The sequence below is a fragment of the Argiope bruennichi genome, chromosome 8 (assembly GCF_947563725.1).
Source record: "Argiope bruennichi chromosome 8, qqArgBrue1.1, whole genome shotgun sequence".
Lineage (NCBI taxonomy): Eukaryota > Metazoa > Arthropoda > Arachnida > Araneae > Araneidae > Argiope > Argiope bruennichi.
This window is the reverse complement of record NC_079158.1, coordinates 68,326,555-68,334,735: the sequence shown is the minus strand read 5'-3', so window position 1 is coordinate 68,334,735 and position 8,181 is coordinate 68,326,555.

Below are 8,181 nucleotides of genomic sequence, written 5' to 3'. Positions count from 1 at the left end.
ATGTAGTAAAACAATGGATTTTTACCATTCCAAAAATGATCGTTTTGATGTTTGACGTTTTCATCTGTCGTCTGTCCAAATTGTATTTCAGGAAAAATTTGGAGTAATTCTGATGAATAATTTTTTTTCAACAGAACTGACTAAAATTATAAAGTGGCGAACTTAGAAAAAAATAACAAAATATGCTACATTTGTAAATGCTTTTATTTTCTTTCTTTGTATCTTTTACATTACAACCTTAAAGTTGAACAAAATGATGTATAAATATTACTTATAATTTTAGAATGAATTCAATGAAATATCTTTAAATTTTTTACCGATATGAAATGAATAAATGCGTGCTTATGTGTGTTTAACAAATTTCATTCACATGATTTCTTTTTTATTTCATTCAGCTATTTAATTAATTTCTTTTTACTGTTTGCATAAAAATTGAATCAATTTAATTTTTGTTTAAAAATTTATGATCAATGCTATTCTTTAATTAATATTATAATTTTTTTCGAAGTTTAGGCTTTTAGATTTTTTTATATGCCGATTCGAATTCATTAAGTAATTTGTTGTATCCATAAAATACAACACAAAGATCGGTTGAGACAGGTCATTGTATTATAGGAAACTCACACAAATCTCTCAGAGAAAACGAACATAAAAAAGCGTAAATAGTTATCATTATGACCCTTCTCGAAATTCATGGACCAAATGACGTTATTGTAGCGGGAATGAACTTTAAATTTTACTCTAACAAATGTGTAATTGTCGCATCTATTTTTACTGATAAAAGGAAATATATTGATGGAAGGAAAAATGAATTCTTTTTCTGCTGCTAATTTACAGTTCATCATTATTTAATGAGCATTACTCCGAATGTAAAGAAGAAATAAAAAGAAGTTTCATTTTTCTTTCTTATTTTTCTGAGAGTCTTAGAAGTTATTAAAAATGATTGTCTGGATCTGTGTTTTGTTAATTCAGGTCTGATTTTGGAAAATCATTTTGATTCTTAAATACTGTTTTAATAACATAGTTATTATAATATTAAGAAATATAAGCGAAAGGCAAACATTTTAACAAAAATGATAATTTTATAAATAAGTGGAAAAAATTATGAGATTTTACTCAAAGCTCTATTTCATTTGTGATAAATGCAATATTTAGATAATTTCCTTTATTTAATGACAGTATTTTTGTACTGTTTGAATAATAATCATGTATTAGCAGATTCTAATTAATTAATTAATTATATGTAAATTTTGTATTTAGACCTCGAAGAATGTCAACATTTCGACTAATATATTATTCACCAAGAATGCTGGCTTTCAATTTTACTAAAAGCAGATATATTGGAGTATATACTCAGCAAGATAACTACCAAATACCTAGATTTTTGAGGTTTAATTTATTTATCTCAAAATTAAAGGAAAGTCGTTTTAATTTATTTAAAATGTGATTGAAGTTTGAAGATTTATACTATTAATATTTGTAGAAGAATTAATTAATTCTGCGGCGATTCATCATTGAAAAAGTAATATTTTGAAGGCTGATAGATTTTTTAAAAATATGAACAAATTTTCAAAATTTATTCTAAATTTTGATGTCCAAAAATTTTTACAATTTTAAAATCATTCAATTTTTTTTTAAATCTTGAAATCACATATTAAGACTTAAGAGATTTTATATTAAAAATATTGGAATATTCCACAAAATTATTCCAAAATAAATGTTCGTTTTCGTTTCGTTATCGTTTCAGAGTATGATAGATGCTCATATTCTCAATGTAGTACCTCCATTGATTTGAAATTTCTGTTTGTATCCTAAAATTATTAAAATTTTCATTATTCGGTATTTTAAATTGTGCAATGCATTCAATTGGCATACAATAATATTTCTAATATCTATATTTTCTTTGACCGTAGAAAATTAATGGAATTTTTATTGTTTGATAGTTCTTTTACTGAATGTTGAGCCTGACCAATCCTGAAACTCTATCAACTCCTTTATCATAGATCATTTTTATTATAATGATGACATAACTGCTGGGCTTTTTAAAACGTTGTTTTCATATCCTTATCTTTTTTATTTTCGTAATCTATCCCGAAATTATATCATAATCTCTAAAATATCTGACCTTCGATGCAATATCTTTGATTTACGAACTATTTATATCGATAATAAATATTGCTCGGAGATTGGAGCCAACAAATGAAGAATTCTATCAACTTTTTTTTCTCATAACATAGTTATATTACAATGGTGAAACGTTTTTAAAATTCATTTATTATTGATGTTACTTTAAAATCTGATACCGATACGTTAATAATGCTAACTTAAAATCTGTTTGATGGTTTTATAATCAAATTTGTAGAATTTCATAAAATTTTAAACATTCTATTCATGTTTATTTGTCTAGTTACCCGAGTACAAACGAACACGATAACCAGAAAACATAAACGCTAAATATTGTTGTTTGTTTGTTTGTTTCTTATGGCACTTGCCACTGACAAGCCCACTGTTACGAAGACAGCGATTTAAGCCTGAGGGAGAACGTCTCTTATTTTTTATAGCAGCGCCAACTAGGGCCAAGAGTACGACTTTGCCACTCACGCATCACTCATTCGCTTGCACAACCCCTTTTTACAGGAGGGCACATTCACACATCCCACAGATAGAACAACAGAAGAACAACCATGCCCAAACCGGGACTCGAACCCGGGACGCCCAGATCCCGGGGAAGACGCGTTACCCCTATGCCAGGACGCCGACAAACGCTAAATAAATAACATCTAACACACAGATATAACATCTAAAGTTCAGATCGAATAAATAGTGTTTGGTCTGTCCAAATTGCTTTTCTGAGGAAAGAAAGATTTGAATCCAACTGTAAAATTGCAATGTAGTAAAAACAATGGATTTTTACCATTCCAAAAATGATCGTTTTGATGTTTGACTTTTTCAACTATTGTCTGTCCAAATTGTATTTCAGGAAAAATTTGGTGTAATTCTGATGAATAATTTTTTTTTCAACGGAACTGACTAAATATATAAAGTGGCGAACTTAGGAAAAATAATAAAATATGCTACATTTATAAATGTTTTTATTTTGTTTCTTTGTATCTTTTTCATTACAGCCTTAAGGTTGAAGAAAATGATATATAAATATTACTTATAATTTTAGAATGAACTTCAGGGAAATATCTTTCAACTGTTTACCGTCAACTGTTTAACTGGAATGAAAAAATGCGTGTTTATGTGTGTTTAACAAATTTCATTAACATGATTTCTTTTTTATTTCATTCAGCTATTTAATTAATTTCTTTTTACTGTTTGCTTAAAAATTGAATCAATTTATTTTTTGTTTAAAAATTTGTGATCAATGCTATTCTTTAATTAATATTATAATTTTTTTCGAAGTTTAAGTTTTTTAGATTTTTTTCATATGCCGATTCGAATTCATTAAGTAATTTATTGTATCCGTAAAATACAACTCAAAGATCGGTTGAGATAATTCATTGTATTATAGGAAACTCACACAAATCTCTCAGAGAAAACGAACATAAAAAAGCGTAAATAATTATCGTTATGACCCTTCTCGAAATTCATGGACCAAATGACATTATTGTAGCGGGAATGTACTTTAAATTTTACTCTAACAAATATGTAATTGTCACATCTATTTTTACTGATAAAAGGAAATATATTGATGGAAGGAAAAATGAATTCTTTTTCTGCTGCTAATTTACAGTTCATCATTATTTAATGAGCATTACTCCGAATGAAAAGAAGAAATAGAAAGAAGTTTCATTTTTCTTTCTTATTTTTCGAGAGTCTTAGAAGTTATTAAAAATTATTGCCTGGATCTGTGTTTTGTTAATTCAGGTCTGATTTTGGAAAATCATTTTCAATTGATTCTTAAATACTGTTTTAATAACATTGTTATTATAATTTCTTTTATAATATTAAGAAGTATAAACAAAATGCAAACATTTTAACAAAACTGATAATTTTATAAATAAGCGGAAAATAACGAGATTTTACTCAAGGCTTTATTCCATTTGTAATAAATACAATATTTAGATAATTTCCTTGTTTTAATGGCATTATTTTTGTATTATTTGAATAATAATCATGTATTAACGAATTCTAATTAATTAATTAATTATATATGCATTTTGTATTTAGACCTCGAAGAATGTCAAAATAAAAAAATACTAATATACTAGTCACCAAGAATGCTGGTTTTTAATTTTACTAAAAGCCGATATATTGGACTATATGCTCAGCAAGATAACTACCAAATACCTATATTTTTTAGGGTTATTTTAATTTATTTGAAATGTGATTGAAGTTTGAAGATTTATACTATTTAATATTTGTAGAAAAATTAATTCTACGGCAATTTATCATTGAAAAAGTGATATTTTGAATGCTGATAGATTTTTTTAAATTTGAACAAATTTTCAAAATTCATTTTAAATTGTGATGTTCAAGAATTTTTACAATTTTAAAATCATTATTTTTTTTTAAATCTTGAAATCACATATTAAGACTTAAGAGATTTTATATTAAAAATATTCGAATATTCCTCAAAATTATTCCAAAATAAATTTTCGTTTTCGTTTCGTTATCGTTTCAGAGTATGATAGATGCTCATATTCTCAATGTAATACCTTTATGAAATTCCTGTTTGTATCCTAAAATTATTAAAATTTTCGTTATTCGGTATTTTAAATTGTGCAATGCATCAAATTGGTATCCAATAATCTTTCTAATATCTATCTTTTCTTTGACCGTAGAAAATTAATGGAATTTTTATTATTTGATAGTTCTTTTACTGAATGTTGAGCCTGCCCAATCCTAGAACTCTATCAACTCCTTTATCATAGATCATTTTTATTGTAATGATGACATAACTGCTGGGCTTTTTAAAACGTTGTTTTCATATCCTTATTTTTTTTATTTTCGTAATCTATCCCGAAATTATATCATAATCTCTAAAATATCTGACCTTCGATGCAATCTCTTTGATTTACGAACTATTTATATCGATAGTAAATATTGCTCGGAGATTGGGGCCAATAAATGAAGAATTCTATCAACTTTTTTTTCTCATAACATAGTTATATTACAATCGTGAAACGTTTTTAAAATTCATTTATTATTGATTTCACTTTAAAATCTGATAACGATACGCTAATAATGCTACCTTAAAATCTGTTTGATGGTTTTATCATCAAATTTATGGATTTTTTAATCAAATTTTTAACATTCTATTCATGTTTATTTGTCTAGTTACTCGATTACAAATGAATACGATAACCAGAAAACATAAAAAGCTAAATAAATAACATCTAACACACAGATGTAATATCCAAATTTCAGATCCATATCATTTTGGAATAAAATCCATCAAAGGATTAATCACCCTCTAATCTATATATACGCGTTTATACAAACGTTTAAAAAATTTGAAAAGGCATTGATTTTGATAAAAGAAATTTGGCACTTAGTTTTAAGATTTAAACTATAGATCTTTATCAAATTTGGAGCCAAATTCATCAAAGGGTTGAATACCTGTTAGTCAGTGCTTTCACGTGCATGTAAACACAGTAACCCCAAAATTAATTAAATAAATAAAATTATAAAAAATATAATTTTATTCATTTAGGTAATTAGATTTTTTATTAATTTATTTAAATTTATTTATAAATAAATAAAATTACAAAGATTACTTAAATAAATAAAATTTGACCAAAACTGTAATTTTGCATCAATTTTGGTTTTCATCGCCAGAATAAAAGATGTTTAGTGTTTTGATGTTTTAATAAATTGTAAAATACGCCCTCATATGCATAATTCTGAACACAAAAATGCGAGCATTCATGATATTAATGTCCTTGTTCAAAAATCACAATTTTATACTGGGCAAAGGAAATAAACCTTTATTAAACATTGTATAACAGTATGCGAGAAAGTTTCAAGGAGACTACGTCTGCTTGTTTTAAATAAAATCCTTCGATATCTTTTTTTTTTTTTTTTTTTGCAGTTCTATGTTTTATACTTTTGCTATATTTAATGTTTTTGATATTTTGATGGTAAACAACATTAATATGAATTGTATATATATAGTGAGAATAATACTAAGTTTAATTATGAAATAAATACTGAGCTTTGAGATACTGATGTTTCTTTATAAGATATTTTTGCTCTTGGATGCATAGTGCTGGCCTAAGCATGGTAATTTTAATTAGTAAATTAATTTATTTTATTGCAATACGTATTTTACGTTTTATGCTAAAATTCGATCCAAAATTACCTTAGCCCTCCATACTAGCCTGCAGGTTGAGTTATTATATTTGGAGAAAAAAATGAAAAAGCAAACAATGAAATGATCATATGAAACAATCATATGAAAGGCTATTAAAATTCCTGGCAAATAATGTGGTTATCAAAAGCGGCTGGTAAAAAAATGAGATGAAATTTTTACTGGAATTCTGTAGTATTTGTGCATGGAGATATAAGATTCGGATTGCAAAAAATATTATTTTTATTCTGTCATAGTTTATCTTCTTGGCTGATCGTACTAATCTTCTCTGATTCTGATTCGTTCATTCAAGAAATGTGAAAGATTGAGGAATTATTATCTGAGCTGAGGCATTTAGAATATTGCAATATCATGTTCCAATTGAAAAAAAGAATATATCCGATGTTATTTCTGTTTATTATTGTAGAATATTTTTGATTTGTTGAAAATGATAATGTTATAAAAGAAAGGTAATTTACATAACTCAATGAAGAGACATCCCAAATTAATCAGAATATTTCCTCATTTAGTCATTTCACCAATTTCTCTTGCAATGAAATGCCTTACAAATTAATATATTTTTAATTAGATATTCATCTTCAAAAACTATAGCTTCTAAAAAATATTGCTTTTGAATTTTTATTGCATTCTAAATACGGTCTGTCTACCGTAAACGATATAAAAGAATCAGCTTTGCATGAAATATTATAAAAATGTCATAAAAAAGTATTATTTGTGCCTCTTTATTTCATTTTATTAGTGATTTTTTAAAATGATTGCATGCTTAAGATTTTTGATAATAGATGGCAGCAGAATCGATAAGCGTTATTTGTAATTCTGAAAATATTTTATCTTAATAGACTTATTTTGTCATTCCTCTTTATTGTTACTTATTTACATATTTTTTATTAGTATAATTCTTTTCTTTTTTTTTATTCGATCTTATCTTTATTTTTTGGATAATTTAACTGTCATCTATCATCTATTTTAAAGTACGAAAATGAATATTTAATATTCTATATTTTTTTTAATTTTAAGTTGGCAACCCTCGTTTTGATTTCGATTTTTTTAATTGTTTTTATTCTAACAAGGTTTTTATCTGCATCATCTAAATTCTATGAAATTTGATTTCTGTTGATATTCTTCTGTAGGAACATAACTATTTAAGCTCTATAAATACATGATTCTAATTCGAAATGGAAATTATTTTATTAACCGCTTATATCAATGTAAATAAAATTATAAGATACAGTTTTGATTTATTTTTATACTGAATGTTACAAGTGAATTTGACTCACGTGTGAAATTTTTCGATTATACGATTAATCATTTACTCCGCTTCTTAGAGGGTAAGTGCATTTTTCATTTATATTTAAAGATTTATAAATTCGATTCAACTTAATAATTTTATTTCTGCATTTTGAATAAATCCTAGATTGATTTTTTAAAGTTTTAAGCACTTAAAAATTGAATCATTTTTTTAAAGGACTTTAATTATGTATAAAATATATTTTGTCTGTTGCAGTTATCCTTCCATAAACTTTTTTCTCTATAATTTAAATAAGTTTTCAGAAATAACTGTAGAATATTTTGTTACAATAATTGTCATTCATTGATTATTGGCTTTATATACAAGCATACTGTGACAACATTAAATGCATACATTGTGTGCACTTTATCGGTTCCATATAATTAAGAGTATATTTAAAAAATGAATTGAAGACAGGAGAATTGTTATGCATCCTAAAACATTATCGTGCTTCGATGTTTTGGAATTTAGATTCGAATCTCATGTGAGCTTTTATTTGGTGATTAGAATAGCCCGAATTTAAAACGCCAACATAAAATAACCGAAAAAACATTAACAGATGTTTAAAAGTAAT